Source organism: Cebus imitator, unplaced genomic scaffold (genome assembly GCF_001604975.1).
Source record: "Cebus imitator isolate Cc_AM_T3 unplaced genomic scaffold, Cebus_imitator-1.0 Scaffold199, whole genome shotgun sequence".
Taxonomy (NCBI): Eukaryota; Metazoa; Chordata; class Mammalia; order Primates; family Cebidae; genus Cebus; species Cebus imitator.
This window is the reverse complement of record NW_016107514.1, coordinates 2199014-2205790: the sequence shown is the minus strand read 5'-3', so window position 1 is coordinate 2205790 and position 6777 is coordinate 2199014.

The window sequence follows — 6777 nt, the reverse complement described above, 5'->3', positions numbered from 1 at the left end:
AGCTATTACATATGATACTATAACGTTGAAAAAATTACATTATGCATTTGTCAAAACCCATTGAACTTTATGGCACAAACAATAAAGCTTATTGCATGCAAATTAAAAAAATAATTTAGAAAATCAGAAACCCCAGCAGAATATAGAATGTGACAAAATATTTGAAACAACCCAACAAAGGTTGATGGGGAAGCATGTTGACTGAAGTAACTGAAAATAAGCATAGTCTATAAGACTGAATGCAAAAGAAACTGTGTCTAAGCTGTGTACTTTAGTTGATAAAGTTGCTTCCTATGATGGCACAGGTTAACATTTCTAAAACTGCAGTATATGTACACTAGAATTGAAGAATTGAGTAAATAGATGGTAGACGGTAGGAGCCACCCTTTTCAGTGTTGGATTGAGAATTAAAGATAAGCAAAAGGAAGGGACTAGAAATATCTATGTGGCAAAGGACTAAAGTTGGAGACATTATATGAATTCATATTTAGGTTACTATAGGTGTAGATATTACATACAGAAATATTTATGAATATGTGTATAATACACAGGCTAACGCACACACATACATATTTCATTACTATCTGTCAAGAAAGCCTGGAAGCAATGACACCCACTAGCAACAAGCACATAAGGTGCCCAGATCTTGATTTCTTAAACCATTTTCCAATTAAAAAAAAGAAAACTCCTGGAGAAATGAATGATTCCAGGCCTTGGGCAGGAAATATACAAGATGAGCTTGAAGCCTCTTGTAATGCCGGAAAGTAAGATAGTACTCAAATAACTTAAAAACAAAATACATTAATGGGAAAACATCAAAAGGACACAAGAACCACCTGAAGGTGCTCCCAGTGGTTAAATCTGGAACAAATGGATCAATAAAATAATTTAAGTAATATTGTATTATGACCTAAAGTATAAAGCAAATATTTATGAATCTGCATTGGTAAGAAGAAATAATACAATTAATTAACTGAGAAGAAAGAGCTAATCTCTCATGTAGAAGAATTCCAGGTAATTTACATAGATACTTTACACTTAAAGAAGTACAGCTTAACTCCCTGCTGCCTGAATGTGGGCTGTTCGCAGTGATTTCCTTCCAAAGACTACAGTATGGAGAATGGAAAACAAAGAATAGCTTTACAGTGGAAAAACCTGACAAATATTTCCTTAAACCAGGTGATCAAGGACAACAACAACAATTAATCACAGGTTATGCTGAATGTGTTCACTTGATGCAATGTGATGAGTGGCACTGTATCTCTGGGTATTCCTCCCTCAATCATAATGCTATTCTAATAAAAAATGTCAGACACATTTTAATAGAGGGACAGTTTACGAAATGCCTGACTTGTACTCCCCAAATCTGTCAAGACGATCAATTTTTCAAGAATGCCAACAGACAGTAAGCAGTCAAAAAAAAAAAAAAAAAAAAAAAAAAAAAAAAAAAAAAAAAAAAAAAAAAAAAAAAAAAAAAAAAAAAAAAAAAAACAAAACAAAAAACCAAACCACACAAAGCAACAAGGCACTATAATACAAAACCAGTAGAAAAACAAACAGCAGAAATAGATTCACACAAACATTAGCTATTAGCTAGTGTTAAAATATCATGAAGAAAAAAGTCTAAAAAATGGTCATGGCCAAGAGAAGCTTAACAAGATGTAACAACTGAATGTAATATGTTATCTATAATAAGATCCTGGAAATTAAAAAAAAAAAAAAGACATTAGATAAAAGCTTGGTAAATCTGAATAAGATACAGAGTTTAATTAATGATAATGCATCAATATTAATTGGTTCATTAATAGGAACAAATGTTCCATATTAATATAGGGTGTTAATAATAGAGAAAATTGAGTGTGGAGTACATAGGAACTCTCTGCTATCTTTTTTTAATTACATTGAAAACTCTTCTAGAACAGAAAGTGAAAAACAGGTATGTTAGGTTTTCTCAATCTGTGCTCTTGATCTCTTCACCTGTTTTCCATGCCTCCCCCACTATATTCTGTTTGTTTATTCTAATCTACATTCCAATTCACTAATTCTCTCTTCACCTCTATGTAAAAGGCTATTAGCTTCTAATTTTGGCTTTAGCATTTTTTGTTACTAGAAATTCCTGTTCCTTTTGCATCTTTTAAAAATGTGCCATTTTAAATAATTTTTAGTTTATTGTGGATAGTTATGCTTATCTATAATTTATTAAAAATAGTAAGTATACTTATTTAATAACATGTTCTGAAAATTCTAATTGCTAATAAAATAGTGTGAATCTATTTCTATTTTCTGGTTTCTGGGTTTTTTTTTTGTTGTTATTGTTATAGTGCCTTGTTTCTTTGCATGTTTGTTTTCACTACTATTTGTTGTTATTTTTAAATAAACTTATATGTGGGGAAGAGATTCCTTAAAGACTAGAATTAAAATGTCTTCATTTAGAGAAGATTATTATCTTTTTCTGGACTATTTTCAGGACATTTTTATATAGTTTGAGTTTGTTTGGATCATCCAGGTAATGTGAACCTAGACAGTAAATTCACCCATAACTTCTCAAATTGTTATTTTTCTTTCTTTTGCACCATGCTCTGTTTAGTGCCAATCCATTAAGTTATGTAATTGGGTGGATTTACTTCTGGTTTATCTTTAATCTTAAGCTTTTAGCACTTTGAAAATTCTTCTTAATGTAAAGAGGTTCTTCTATTAGATTCCTTATTTTGGGTGGCCAGTGAGCCCTATCTTCCATCTGTCTGACCTGATGAGTTTGTCATACTGAAGCCTGTGTTTTCAGGGATCAGTAAATACCTCAGAACAAAAGTGGCTTTAGTGTTTTGGTCATCTGCTTCCCTTTCCGTGTTTCTGATTTCTCTTGTATTCTGGCCTGGCAGTACTTTACTCTTTTGTCAGTTGGTTCTTGTTTTTACAAAAATATTTTTAACAGTTTATTTTGTACTTTAGTTTTGAGAGCAAGGAATGGCTTGAATAACCTGGTTTCAAATTTATGAAAATCAAAGCCCCAAATTATTCTTTTAGTAGATATTTAAGCGCTTATTTTATTCCTGCTTTAGAAGCTGGATAGATGGGAATGAATATGCTAAAAATAATCAGTTTTCAAGGACCTCATATATAGTTAACAAAGATTAAAGATTTAAAAATTAAACAAAGTGATAAGAAAATGCTAGACATCAATGTTAAGTGATATAAATCTTAGGAAACTAGAATTCAAGGTAATCTTATAAATGTCTATATCTGCATGTGGGTTTGGGGAGCTCTGTTCTCTATGGATAATTTTGAAAAACTTCAATGAAGTATACTCGATATGAATGACAAGATTTCCAAGCAATAGTATGGATTAAGTTGAATTTAAGTATTATTAGTTAAAAGCAAATCCAATAGTAGAACTGATAATTTTCTTGTTAGTATGTGGCTTCTCAGGCACAAAAAGTGGAGGAAAACAGAAACGTATACAATTTTACATGTTGGTATGGCTCATGCATCTCTCCTTCCAAAATATATTCTGAGTGCAAATCTAGCTTCTAAAATATTGTTTTGTACAATGTTACACATGAATATCATTTACATTGCATTATACCAAACAGTACTTTTTGCTCATTAAACTATTTATTTATTTAGCTAAGATTGTCTTGAACCTTGATAATATGTGAGTTTAAGTGAAGATAAAATAATACTTATTATCTTAATTAATCTTTTCAAATAAATAACTTTTGGCTTTGTTGGCTTTTATATTGCATTTTAGTTATTTGATTTCATCAATTTTTCCTACTGTTATTGTTGTTGTTAGAGACAGGATCTTGCTTTATTACCCAGGCTGGAGTGCAGTGGCATGGTCATAGCTCACTGCAGCGTTAACCTCCTGGGCCCAAGTGACCCTCCCACCTCAGCCTCCTGAGTGGCTGAGAATATAGGTATGTACCACTAGATCTGGCTAATTTATATATATATACATACATACATACATACATACATTTTTTTTTCTAGAGACGAGGTCTCACTGTGTTTCTTAGTCTGATCTGGAACTCTGGCCTCCAGCAATCCTCCCATGTTGGCCTTCCAAAGTGCTGAGATGACAGGTATGATAAGCCACTCCCGTGACTCCTATTACTGTTTTTTAAAATCATTTTTTCTTTCTACTTCTTTTTGCTTTTCTTTTATTACTGTGAAATTTGAGTCTTTTCTTTCTCAGTATATATATCAAAAGCTACAAATTTTAATCTAAGAATTGTAGCTGTACTCTGTGTTAATATGTGATGTCTTCATTTTTATTCAGTTAACAATATTTTCTAACTTTCTTATGATTTCTTCTTTGACTAGTGTGCTATTCAGAAATTAGCTTTCTAACTGCTAACAGTTGGTGATTTTCTAGTTATCTTTTCTCATAATTTTTAGTCTTTTAAAATTATATATATATATGTATATATATATTTTATTGCACTTTGGGTTCTGGGGTACATGTGCAGAACATGTAGGATTGTTGCATAGGTACATAATGGCAATGTGATTTGCTGCCTCCATCCCCCTGTCACCTCTATCTGGCATTTCTCTCCATGTTGTCCCTCTCCAACCTCCCTACCCTCCGCTGTCCCTCCCCTATTCCTCCTAAACAGACCCCAGTGTGTGATGCTCGCCTCCCTGTGTCTAAGTGTTCTCATTGTTCAACACTTGCCTATGAGTGCCAACATGCAGTGTTTGATTTTCTTTTCTTGTGTCAGTTTGCTGAGAATGATGGTTTCCAGATTCATCCATGTCCCTACAAAGGACACAAATTCATCATTTTTTATGGCAGCATAGTATTCCATGGTGTACATGTGCCATATTTTCTTTGTCCAGTCTATTATCAATGGGCATTTGGGTTGGCTCCAGGTCTTTGCTATTGTAAACAGTGCCACAATGAACATACATGTGCACATGTGTTTATAACAGAACAATTTATAATCCTTTGGATATATACCCAGTAATGGGATTGCTGGGTCAAATGGAATTTCTATTGCTAGGTCCTTGAGGAAATGCCACACTGTCTTCCACAATGGTTGAACTAATTTACACTTCCACCAATGGTGTAGAAGTGTTCCTATTTCTCCACATCCTCTCCAGAATCTGTTGTCTCCAGATTTTTTAATGATTGCCATTCTAACTAGTGTGAGATGGTATCTCTGTAGTTTTGATTTGCATTTCTCTGATGACCAGTGATGATGAGCATTTTTTCATATGTTTGTTGGCCTCATATATATTTTCTTTTGAAAAGTGTCTGTTCGTGTCTTCACAGAACTGGAAAAAAACCACCTTAAACTTCATATGGAACCAAAAGAGAGCTGGCATAGCCAAGACAATTCTAAGCAAAAAGAACAAAGCTGGAGGCATCATGCTACCTGACTTAAAACTATACTACAAGGCTACAGTAATTAAAACAGCATGGTACTGGTACCAAAACTGAGATGTAGACCAATGGAACAGAACAGAGGTCTCGGAAGCAATGCCACACATCTACAACCATCTCATCTTTCACAAACCTGACAAAAACAAGCAATGGGGAATAGGCTCCCTGTTTAAGAAATGGTGTTGGGAAAACTGGTTAGCCATGTGCAGAAAGCAGAAACTGGAACACTTCCTGACACCTTACACTAAAATTAACTCCAGATGGATTAAAGACTTAAACATAAGTCCTAACACCATAAAAGCCCTAGAAGAAAACCTCGGCAAAACCATTCAGGAAATAGGCATAGGCAAGGACTTCATGATTAAAACACTAAATGCATGGGCAAGAAAAGCCAATTAAACTCCAGAGCTTCTGTACAGCAAAATAAACAATCATTAGAGTGAACCAGCAACCAACAGAATGGAAAAAATTTTTGCAATCTACCCATTTGACAAAGGTCTAATATCCGGAATCTACAAAGAACTAAAACAGATTTACAAGAAAAAAAGCTAACAAACCCATTCAAAAGTGGGCAATTTCTAGTTTAATTCCAATATTGGCAGAGTATATACTCTGAGTGAGAGCAAGCCTTTGAAAATTTTAAGACTTTTTTATAATGTAGCATATGGTTAATTTTTGTAAATACTCCATATGTAGACGGAAAATATGTTTTGTTGTTAGTGAAAGTAATATTCCATATATTTAAAGTAACTTAAGTTCGTTAATTGTTTTCTGTCAATTTCTATCTTTTTATATTCTTGTTGTATCAGCTATTTAGAATGTGTGCCAAAGTCACTGTGGTCATAAATATATCTACTTTTTCAAAAATTATCAACTTTTTCATTATGTTATTGAGTGAATATTGATTTCGAATTGTTATAATTTCCTAGTGGATTGATATTTATGTCATGAAATAATTCTTTTTGTGTCTACAAATGCTCTCTGCATTAAAATATGCTTTGATATTAGTATAAAAATACATTTATTTTGATTAATATTGTCATGGTAGATATTTTTCATTCTTTTATTATATTTTTAATAGTCCACTTTTTAATATTAAACATCTCTCTTGTAAGTGGCAAGTATTTATTTTTTATTTTAAACACTTTAGTTTTTAAATATTTTTATCTGAATCATAATTTTTTCTTTCAGTTCAGTTTTTTTCTTAGAATCCAACGGCTGCTAAAAATTACTTGCAAACACATCACATTTTTTGCCATTTAAAAAATTAATAAATTATTTGTTGTACCTTGAATAGAATTGCAAAAATAAGCAAATAAACAATTAATGTAATTACTTCTTTACTTTATGAAAATATTTGTAATTTTGGTAAAAACAAAGAAAAAAGAAAA